At 42.1% G+C, this 12012-nt stretch overlaps 1 protein-coding gene across 2 annotated transcripts in view; it reads right to left on the bottom strand.

The window, feature by feature from the left end:
• The window catches only part of SMC6 (structural maintenance of chromosomes 6), a 76385-nt gene extending 68874 nt beyond the window's left edge, over positions 1-7511 (bottom strand). Inside the window, exon 1 of one of the 2 annotated variants that reach the window (XM_040225011.1) lies at positions 7254-7511. The gene's annotated coding sequence lies outside the window, so the exon portion shown is untranslated. The remainder of the gene's footprint in view (positions 1-7253) is intronic. The other variant, XM_040225012.1, reaches the window with a different exon arrangement.
• Positions 7512-12012: the final 4501 nt, after the last annotated feature.

Here is a 12012-nt window from a genome sequence, read left to right as displayed (position 1 = left end):
GCCATAGAATGAGTGGCAGACTTGATATTCAAAGTGTGGTCCAAGGACCAGCAAGCAGCATCTACATCTCCTAGGAAGCTCACAATCCAAGGAAAGATGTCACGGTGGTTCACTGAGTTTTTGTTTTCCCTCAACTACTGCAGACTTGGAAAAGCCAGCAACAGGGGAAACACCAAGAGGTACAGGGGGAAACAAAAGGCTTAATGAAAGCCTGTTCTCTCCAGACAAAAGGCCAGGAAAAGGAAGTCTAACAAGAAGACTTTCAGACAATAATCACTCTAGTCAAATACCATTAAAAGAACTGTTGTCCCTTCCTCACCACCCCCTGCATCAGCAAAGGTCAAGTGGGTAGTGTGGACCTCCTTTTGGTGATGCTAAAAGGAGGCATCTCAATATCCCATCAGGGCCAGAGTCAGACAAGGCTATGCAGGCCAAGTAGGGAGGCATGATAGGGGCATCTGATGAAGAACCTAGAGGTCTACCCATAAGAGGGTGTAACAGGATGCTATATTTACTCCCATTCCCCACTGGAGGTATCAGAGAAGGCCTTTTACCAGTGCCTAGAGAAGTGAGGTGCACACCCCAGCCCAACAGCCACCTCAAGCCATGGAAAGAGCTCTGGTCAAGTTCCAGATATGAGTCTCTATGTCCACGACCTAAGAAAACCAGAGGGCAGCAGTTCTCAAAGGTTGCAGTGTCTTAAAAAGCACCAAGGACCTCAGAGGGCTTTTGCTTCTATCGATATTGACCATATTATAAATTAAAACTGAAAAAAAAATTAAAACAACCACAAGTACACATTGTATCAGCCATCAGAGCAGACATCATCACACGTCTATAATCTCTAGAAAACACCACTGTGTAGTCACAAGTGAATGAAAGTAAAAAAGGGAAATAACATCTTATGATTATTATGAGAACAACTTTGATCTTGTAGCCCCTCTGAAACAGTCTCATAGAACCCTGGACTACATTCGGCAAACTGCTACTGCAGGGAATACTATAAGCATGCCCATAACATACTGCCATAAATGACAAGGCACAGCTACCAGTAATAAAGTTAGGGCAGCAGAGAAGCCAGCCATAGAATGAGTGGCAGACTTGATATTCAAAGTGTGGTCCAAGGAACCAGCAAGCAGCATCTACATCTGCTAGGAACAGGCTAGATATCCAGAATCTCAGACTTCAATTTAAAACAAGTGAATCTGAATCTTCATTTTAACAAGGTCTCGGGTGACTCACAAGTACATTAAGTCTGAGAAGAATTGTTGTAAACAACATTAAAAATTTAGGACTTTATCCTGTCCTGAATGCAACAAGGAACCTAATGTATCATGATAAATCAAATACCATTTAAAGGGAATATTAGTTAACATCCAAAGGACATTTAACCTAAACAAATGCCTTTTGAGAAAGTACTAACATTATAGTCACAACTACATAATATTCACCATCTTTCTGATAAGTAACTTAGTGTTTATTTTGAATCTCTTACACAAGTCAGAACTTGAAACTCAAACATAATTTTCAAATTATTTAATAGCAAGAATTAATATACATTAATTTCAGCTGACTTAAATTCCCTAGAACACTACCAGACTATTATTTTCCCAACACTGCCTTTTCTCACACCCATACCTGTTTCTTACTCAATTACAGTCATTTATTTATCACAAAAGAGCAAAGAAGCAGCAGTGCTTCTTCATTTTCCCAATATTAACTGTCCTTTTAGACAGTTTTCATTAATGCTTAATACATGATCTTGCAGTTAGCTGACATCAGCTGATTGATCTTAGTATTTTACCACTAGAAAACAGTCATTTTTCAAATAAAATCAGGGGGAGGAAGGGGAATGATGGTACGTGTGATTAGCTTCTCATAATCAATGTGAGATCCTATACAAGACAGAATACAATGCGCTACATGACGACAACGGTTTTTTATTTGCTGTACTTAGCCTGGGATTTGCAGTTTGCTGTTAGGTTGCCATGGCAACATGCATCTAACAGACACTGAAGGATCCAACCTTTAAAAACAGGAATCATTCTATAATTTAATGATAATGGACTTTTAAAAATACAAGTGAATGTTCTGAGACTTAAATACAGGTTACAGCAGTAGAACTGTTTCTAAGATGCTAAAAAGATAATATAAACAGATGTAAAGAAAAATACTTTTAATATCCTGTAAAACATAAAAATAGGGGGAAAAAAGCTCCTCTGGGATTTTCAATACATTCATAAAGCTCTTCATGGTATTCAATATTTATTTACAATAAAAAATTCAAAATTAAGGATCATATTACTTCTCCCTTGCAGAAAGCAAGCTCCATCAAAGCAGGAATAGTAACAAATATGATTATCAAGAAAAAATAAGTTCAAGAGGAAAAAAAATCAATCACCAAGGGTTAATTATAGCAAGCATATACACAGGAAATTTGAAAGACCATAAGCATTTTCACACAGGATTATAAATTTCTAAATTTTCCATTTTAATGTGAGTACCTAGTAATTCATACTTCCCATTAATATCAAAGCAGGGGCTAACAGCAGTGAGAACAGTCATAACAGAATTGGAAATATCAATAGAAAACAGAGGTTTTAAAGAAAGGTAAATTGCTACTGCTTCTGAATCTGCCATGGATTACCTAATTCCCAATTCTGCTCCTACCACACCACAGACAAACTCATTCTGCATTAAACCACCTCATTTTTAATGTATTGAAATATAAGCACACTGCTTGGAATATATACATGAGATACAACAGATAATAAATAAGTGAAAAAATTCATTAGTCCACCCATCAAACAATTATAGGTGAGCAAAACTCAGGTAATAAAATCTGAACACTCAGATTTGTGTTTTTAAAAAATCCCTGTGGCCTCAATATAGAGCACAAATGAAACAGAGTGAGAATAAAGGCAAAACAGACCAGTCTCTAAAGGACAAGCAGTGCTGAACAAAAGCAGTGGCATGCACAGCAATGTTCACTGCAGCATTATTACAATAGCCAACATATGGAAGCAATATAAATGTCCATCAACAGATAAATGGATAAAGACACTATACACATATACATCCAACATCCACGGATCATAGAAAAAAGCAGAATTCCAGAAAAACATCCACTTTTGCTCCACTGACTATGCTAAATCCTTTGTGTGGATCACAACAAACTGTGGAAAATTCTTAAAAGAGATGGAATACCGGACCACCTTACCGGCCTCCTGAGAAACCTGTATGCAGGTCAAGAAGCAACAGTTAGAACCAGACATGGAACAACGGACAGGAATCTCAAGGGTGTATGTTGTTACCCTTCTTATTTAACGTATATGCAGAGTATACCACATGAAATGCCAGACTTGATGAATTACAAGCTGGAATCAAGACTGCTGGGAGAAATGTCAACAATCTCAGAAATGCAAATGATACCACTCTAACGGCAGAAAGCAAAGAGGAACTAAACACCCTCTCAATGAGGAAGAAAGAGGACAGTGAAAAAGGTGGCTTAAAACTCAAAGTTCAAAAATGGCATCTGCTCCCATCACTTCATTGCAAATACATGGGGAAAAAGTGGAACAGTGGCAAATTTTATTATCCTGGGCTACAAAATCACTGCCGATAGTGATTGTAGCCATGAAATTAAAAGACGATTGCTTGTTGGAAGGAAAGCTATGACAAACCTAGACAGCGTGTTAAAATGCAGAGACATCACTTTGCTAACAAAGGTCTGTATAGTCAAAGCTATGGTTTTTCCAGTAGTCATGTACAGATGTGAGAGCTGTACCGTAAAGAAGGCTGGGCACTGAAGAATTGATGCTTTCAAACTTTGGTACTAGAGAAGACTCTTGAGAGTCCCTTGGAACGCAAGGAGATCAAATCAGTCAATCCTAAAGGAAATCAGTTCTGAATATTCACTGGGAGGTCTGATGCTAAAGCTGAAGTTCCACTATTTTGGCCGCCTGATGCGAAGAGCTGACTCACTGGAAAAGATCCTGATGCTGGGAAAGACTGAGGACAGCAGAAGAAGGGGACAACAGAGGATGAGATGGCTGGATGGCATCACTGACTCAACAGACATGAGTTTGAGCAAACTCCAGGAGATGGTAAAGGGCAGGGAAGCCTGCACCCCTAGAGTGCTGCAGATATTAGGACTGCAAAGAGTCAGACAGGACTTAGTGACTGAACAACAAAACACATACACACAATGGAATATTATACAACCGTTAAAAAGAAATCTTGCCATTTGTAACAACATAGGTATTGCTGTTTTTGTTTAGTCACTAAGTCATGTTTGAATCTTTTTTGACCCCATGGACTGTAGTCCACCAGGCTCCTCTGACCATACAATTTCCCAGCCAAGAATACTGGAGTGGGTAGCCATTTCCATCTCCATAGGATCTCCCCACCCCAGGGATCAGACTCCAATCTCCTGCATTGGCAGGTGGATTCTTTACCAGTGAGCCACCTGGGAAACCCCAAAGGGTATTATACTATATGAAATAACTCAGAGGAAGACAAATACTCATATGACCTCATTTATATGTTAAATCTAAAAATCAAGAGAAACAAACAAAATGAAAACAGATTCCGATACAGAGAACAAATGGATAATTGCCAGAAAGGGGGAGGGGGGAAGCAGGGGAGTGAAATAAGTGAAGGGGATTAAGAGGTACAAACCTTTTAATTCTCAACATCCTTCTAAGTGATCCCTTACTTTACAAAAGGGGATACTGAAGCTCATTTAAAACCCAAACTTATGCAGGTATATCTTAGCAGAGCCTAGATCCAAACCCAGGTTGTCAAAACCCCAAATCAAACTTCTTTAATGTCTAGGTTCCACTTGGCATGAACTGAGTTTAACCAAGTTTGACTATTTATAGGCAGTGAAATTGCCTGCTCATCTTGTTCCTCCTTTGGTAATGTATAAAACTACAAAAAGTATTCTAATGTGATATGTCCCTCTAATGTTGGGCTTGCTGTATAAAATTTTATCTTGTGCTTAATTTTCAGAAACAATCTTTACTCTTAATAGTAAATGCTATCATCAGCAGACTGAGGTTTGGAAATGATTCATTCATTTTTCTTGAAAACACTGAGTTTGAAGTGCTTCTAGGAAATTGAGATGGATAGGCCAGTAGGCAGCAAAATAATAGAGTTAGATTCTAGTAGAGACTTCCCAGGTGGCTCAGTGGTAAAGAATCTGCCTGCCAATGCAGTTGACTCAGGTTTGATCCCTGGGTTGGGAAGATCCCCTGGAGAAGGAAGTGGCAACCACCCCAGTATTCTTGCCTGGAAAATCCCATGGACAGAGATGCCTGGCGGGTTAGTCCATGAAGTCACGAAAGAGTAAGACAAGACTCAGCGTTGAGACAGTAACAAAGACAGAGATTTGGCAGTGGCACTAAGAAAGTCACAGAAACTATTTTGAATTTGTTCACCAAGGAAACTAGTGAGTAAGATGTATCTCATTAACTAGTGAATAAAAAATACTTAAGTGTCTACACTTGACTCTCAGTCATCTGGACTTACATATGTATATACACATATATAACTGTGATGCTTAATTATGCCTTAAACATAATACCTGCATGTGTGGGCACTCAGTTGTGTGACTCTTTGTGACCCCATGGACTGTGGCCCACCAGGGTCCTTTGCCCATGGAATTTTTCAGGCAAGAATACTGGAGTGGGTTGCCACTTCCTTCTCCAGGGGATCTTCAGGACGCAGGAAATGAATCCAAGTCTCAAGTCTCCAGCATTGGCAGGTGGGTTCTTTACCAGCTGAGCCACTAATTCCTGAAAGTAAACCAAGTATGGCTTTGACTAATTTTCCTAACTTAGATCTAAAAATGATCATCAAGATTTAGGCAGGTTTTATCCAAAATTCTACATCTAATCAGTAAAATAAAGTCAGTAAAATAAAAAACCAGCCTCCTCTGTCCATATGATTCTCCAGGCAAGAATACTGGAGTGGGTTGCCTTTTCCTTCTCTAGGGGATCTTTCTGACCCAGGGGGACTGAACCCAGGTTGCCTGCATTGCAGGCAGATTCTTTACCATCTGACGCACTGGGGAAACCCCATTACAGAATAGAAACTGAAATTTACAGAGGTGGTGCCAACCTGTTCAGGGTCACACAACACTGGTTCTTATACCAAAACATGTAAAAAGTAATTTTCTGGTAATCTCCAAACTTCTTTGTACTTGCTGGAATTCAAGAGAAAAAAAAAAACACGGAAAACTGAAAACACACATTCCTACAGGAAACAATCACTCTGCATATTTCTCACAGTAAAAGGAGATAAACTGAATCTAAGTATTTCTAACATACTCCCTTACCACCCATATACACCCATGGAACTATAACTATCTACAACCCAGTGCATAAGCTAGTGAGTATTTTAAAAGACTACACAGCAGCCATCTAAAAGTCTGGACATTTGGGCTTTTTCTTCTTTTGAATATATTCCAGAATAGCTTGTATTTAGAACACTCCCTTTCAATCTCACGACATATACAGAGTAGCAAGCACTCACATAAGTTCCGTGTTCAGGGTTTAAACACCAAATAGTTGCTCTCGTATGAATTAAGCACAGCACCCTCTTACGCCCCAAAGTGTCCTGCAGCCCTTCCTCCACCCTTGAGCTCTGTGTTCTGGAATTCCCAGTACTGATTCTTCTCCAATTCATCTCCACAAGAAAATAAGGGGAAAAGACATGCCATCATAAAGCTTCCAAACGTCACAATTTAAATTTTTCTAGGTAACAGTTTTGCGTTCTCCTGAAACTGGCATTTAGCAACAAAGCCACCTTCAGGGATATTTACACATATCTCTTAAACGTAGTTAAGTTGTTACTTGTAAGGGGTCATCAGAGGGGGTGATAACCCAATCCCCGAGCCGACTCATCCCGCTGACCCTTCTCCCCCTCAAACCACTCATCAAAGCCTAACGGGGACCGTTCAGGGCCGGGCGCCGGGTTCCCTCAGGCTAGCCGGAGACGAGATTTTTCAAGCACCGCCGCCAGAGCCGTCCGAGGGAGGGGCCCGGCGGACACCGGCAAGTTTCCTGCGGCTGAAGGGACCCGCGCCGCCGGCGGAGAGGGCGCGGAGATCACCGCCGGCCGTTGACTCGCGCGCCCTGGGCACCGCCGAGGTTCCAAAGACCCGGCCGCCACCGGGTGGGCTGAGGGAGGGCGCCGGCCAAGGGAGGATCCGAAGCAAGAGAGGGCGACGGAGCGCGCCCTTAGCCTACCTCGAACAAGTCGAAGTCTCCCCCAAAGAACCCCCGATCGGCGGGACTGCCGCCGCAGCACAGGACGCTAAAGCCACGTTAGTGGAATCTCGCAGTCGGCCCAGCAGCCGTTGGTCCCCGAGACACCGCGCGCCCACCGCGGGAGAAGGCAGGAGCCCCGCCGCCCCCGGCCCCCACCTCCGGACTCTCCGCGCCTGCGCCCCGCCCCCAACTCCGCCCGCTGGGACTCCGCCCGCGCGTGCGCGCTGCGGAGTTTTCGCGCCACTGGAGTCTAGGAGGCGGGGCCGGAAGTACCCCAGGGCGGGCAGTGGGGATGCTGGGAGGAGCGCCGGGGCTCTGCGACTGTGGGATGCGCGGAGGGGTCGGGGCGGGTGAGTTGCCTAACTGAAAGCGGGGAGAAAAAAAAACCACCCTGGAACCCTAACGGCGGCTACAGTTCCGCGCATGCGTACAGCGACTGGCTGGGCGCCGCCGCGGCGAGTACGGCCGCGGTCGCGGAAAGGCGGAAGTCACTTCCCGGAAGAGGCGGAGCCGCGTGGCTGAGGCGCCGGATTCAAGTGGTTTCCGGGCCTGAATGCTTAGCCTCCGAACTCTAGGCTTTGCTTGGGAAGGGAAAAAGAAAGTTTCCGTTTTCTTTTCTTTTTTTTTTTTTTTTTTGAGTAGAGGGACATTTAGAAACTTGGAGGCAGCAGTAGTTAGAATTCAGACCAAACTGGTAAATGACAGAAGGGCGTCTTTCCAAAAACCAAGGAAGCAGGGTTGTCCGGGTAAGTCCCGCGCGGATCTGTGGAGAGACGACCCCGCCCAGGCCCCTCTACCCGCTCCTTTGCAGTTTAGGGGCGATTGCAAGCTGGTTGGAGGCGAGCTGTATGTTCGTGTCCTTATCTCGCCCTCCCCTCTTCCCAGGACACCTCCCGCCGTTCTCTCTGGGTCCAGTAGGACCGCGGCCCGGAACTCCCGGCCGGGCCCTGGCTCTCCGAGCCCGGGATCTCCCCACCCCGCGGCTCGCCCCCGCGGGGAGACATCCGCCGCCGCTAAGCGCAGAGCCGAGGCCCTGGGTCCCAGATGGTCTCGCCAGGCCCCCGTGGGGCAAAGTCCCACGCCAGGTGCTAGGCCATCCTGGGCGAGCCTTTCTCGATCACCCTGTGGGCACGCTTGGGTGTTCCTCCTTTTCGGTGTTAACTCTGTGTTTGAAAATAACTTCCCTCGTAGCAACTACCTTAAGGCTTTGTGGTTGTTTATATATACAGTCTTTCTTTCCCGCCCCCACCCCTATCAGCTCGTGCCTGGTTTACATTGTAAACCCTCTCAGTAAACATCGGAACTAAAGAAAGTGTAAATTCCTTGGCTTAGGTTTCAGTGCTTTGCTTCCCACTTCTGTCTTTACACAACTCTTCGCGTGACATGCTAATCTAGCTATGTAATCCACTTTCTGTACTCCAACACTTCCTTTCTAGATGGAAAAAAGATATTTACCGCTAACCCAGAACACCTCCAAAGAAACTGATGTCAAACTTAAGGTCTCCAATAAAAAAAATTCCTACCCCTTTACTTCTAAAGATAATCACATATATGCTCCTATCCTATCCCTTGCCATGACACACATACGACATAGTCAAAATAGATGAAAACTCGACAGCCTCTGGCCGAAGTGGTCCTTGTTGGTAAGAGATGGGAAACACAGTTGGGAGGTCTGTGCTTAGCTGTCACTTCCTTTAGGAAGCCTTCCTTGATGCCCTACACTAGGTAAGCTGCCTTCTTCAGATCTATATACTCCTCTTCCTCTATTTAACCTTACTTCTGTGCCTGTACTTGTCTCATTGTTGAAATTCCCTTTTTATCTCTAAGCTCACCTAACCACAATCCTTAAATGCAGGGCTTGATCTTTTTCACTACTGTATCTCCAACAGCAAGATGAGTTCTGGTAAATTATAAGCATTTAATAAGTGTTTACTATTAGCATGTTAAGCTTGGGTTATATTATGCTTCAAAGTTTAGGCTAAATTCAGATGAAAATAAACAATAAACATAGCATTAATTAGTGTGGTATATCCTATACAGTATAATCCTGATCTGAAATAAATTTTATACAGTTTACCAAACTTTATATGAAAATACAGTTATCTACATGAGAATTGGGAAATTAAAACTATTTCCTTCTTTATCATTAAAAAAGATTCCTAATGTTTATGCCTAAAATAAAACTGGAAAACTGTAATAAAATGTATATTTTTGCATAAATAAAACCATTGACCTCTTTTTGTGTTCTTTAAATTTGATTCATTACTGGAATTAGCAAGGTTCTGTGCTTTTCTCACCTCATTCAGTTTTATAATTAACCAATAAAAGCTTATTAGCTTTTAAGGAAGTTTAGGAGCATAAACTGATTTATGGGCACCATATGGTTACATCAAAGGATTTGGTTTTGTTTTAATCTGAAGGGGATTCTTAAGCTCTTTCTTTAAACTAGAAACCCATGTTTTTTCTACCAAGTGATAATAATCTGAAATAGAGTTTAAATACCAGGCTATCAAAATTGATGATGAGATTTAAAGAATGTCAGAATCTTGTAATTCACCTTTTTTAACACCTCTCATTTTGTAGATGGGTTAAATGTCTTCCCAAGGTTACACATATAGTTAATGTATCCAAGATCAAAATTCTAGGTTTTCTATCCCAAGTCCAATGCTTTTTCACTAAAGCAAATAAATTGAAACCACTAGTAAGGCTATAAAATTATTTGCTATAGGTTTCTCTGACTTTCTTATTCACATAAGTATTCTTGCATCATATTAATTCTAAAGAATTAAGAGTATTTTAGGAGATTCTTTTTATATAAATAATATACATTGATTGCATGAGCAGATTGATGTCAGTGAAGTCATTATGTTATAAAATATGAGTAGAGACTCATCAAATCCTACACCACAAAAAATTTCAAATTGCACCCTATTGAAATAAAAACGGAACATAAAATTATACAGTTTAGGGTGAGTTTGCTATGTGCTATGTGCAGTGTTTTTAAATTTTACTTAATGCTGAGCTATTTTCAAGTAACCTTTTCTGGTTGATCATGACCTCATGCAAGAACCATCAGTTCTATATTTAAATCTAGTTGTACCTGGATATCTTAAAAATTGTTACATTCTGTCTCTTTTTGGAACTTTATATGCTTTACAGTCTTAACATTGCTACTTAATATCACTTCAGAGGCAGAGCTGGTGCCAAGAAAGGAACAAAGAATGAAATGGCTTCTGTGTGTAGCTTCTAATGATTGTGTAGGAGTAGGAGGTAAGGTAATGGCACCCCACTCCAGTACTCTTGCCTGGAAAATCCCATGGATGGAGGAGACTGGTAGGCTGCAGTCCATGGGGTCACTAAGAATCGGACAGGACTGAGCAACTTCACTTTGACTTTTCACTTTCATGCATTGGAGAAGGAAATGGCAACCCTCTCCAGTGTTCTTGCCTGGAAAATCCCAGGGACGGGGGAATCTGATGGGCTGCCATCTATCGAGTCGCACAGAGTCGGACACGACTGAAGCGACTTAGCAGCAGCAGCAGGAGGTAATAAAAAGTGGAAGCAGGGAGGCCAGATAGGAGACTGCAGAAAGAACTAAGGGAGTTTTCTTCAGAAATTGGGATTTAGGGTGCGTTTTAGAGACAAGGGACTTGCTGATCAAGTTGCTGTTAGTAAAGAGAACAATCAAGAATGACTGCTAGGTTTTTGGCCGAAGCAACTGAGTATTTGGGAATGACTAAGGTTAGACAGTTTTGAGGAGAGATGGTGGAATCAAGAATTAGATGCCTATTGTCAGTTCAGTTCAGTCACTCAGTCGTGTCCACCTCTTTATGACCCCACGGACTACAGCATGACAGGCTTCCCTGTCCATCACCAACTCTCAGAGCCTGCTCAATCTCATGTCCATATTGTGTATCCATGTAAAGATAAAGTAGGAGATTAGATTTTCTTTATCAATAACTTGGAGAAGGGAATTCCCTGACAGTCCAGCAGTTAGGACTGTGGGCTTCTATTGCAAGGGGCTTGTGTTGGGGAACTAAGATCCCTGTGCAGCCTAACCAAAGAAGGAGTACAGTTTACATTTCAGTCCTATACATAAATGTGTGTTTGTGTGTGCCATGACAAACACTGCACTATGTGACACCCAACACCCTTCATTCGTTACTGTCTATATTAGAGCCGTGGTTGGAAGGAGTGAGCTTTAGATCTGGAAGGGATGGGGAAAAGATCCACCTTGCCTGAGACCAGGTAACTCGTTCTTAGGTGTTCTTTAATAAACCAGAAGGTGTGACTCATCCCTAAAAAGCCATACTGAAGTTATGTTTGATACTCATGCACTCATAAAGTTATAGGACATTGCTTTTTATTGACCACATATTTAATTGAAATACGACTATATCCATATTTCGTTACTTAATATTTAGGCAAGACAGCCTTGATTCTGCATCTGCTGCAATGTCACCCACATTCAATCTGTGGGCCTTCTTGTGAAATAGATAGTACAAGCACTGGAACCAGCATTAGCTAATGCTTTCTTCTCTATTTAAATCTATAATACTTCTAAAGTGACATGAGCAAATGTTTGTGCAGCTCTTCATAAAAATGAGTGCACAAAATACTACTTGTGGTAACACTGGCCACATTTAAAATTAAGATTCAGAAAAGCTCAGAGAAGGACAACCATGCTTCCAGTATTTATTTTCTTTGCAGTCATGTTCAGCTTGAGAGCATTTACTTT

Source organism: Oryx dammah, unplaced genomic scaffold, assembly GCF_014754425.2.
Source record: "Oryx dammah isolate SB20612 unplaced genomic scaffold, SCBI_Odam_1.1 HiC_scaffold_25, whole genome shotgun sequence".
Classification (NCBI taxonomy): domain Eukaryota; kingdom Metazoa; phylum Chordata; class Mammalia; order Artiodactyla; family Bovidae; genus Oryx; species Oryx dammah.
This window is presented reverse-complemented; position numbering and strand designations above follow the sequence as displayed.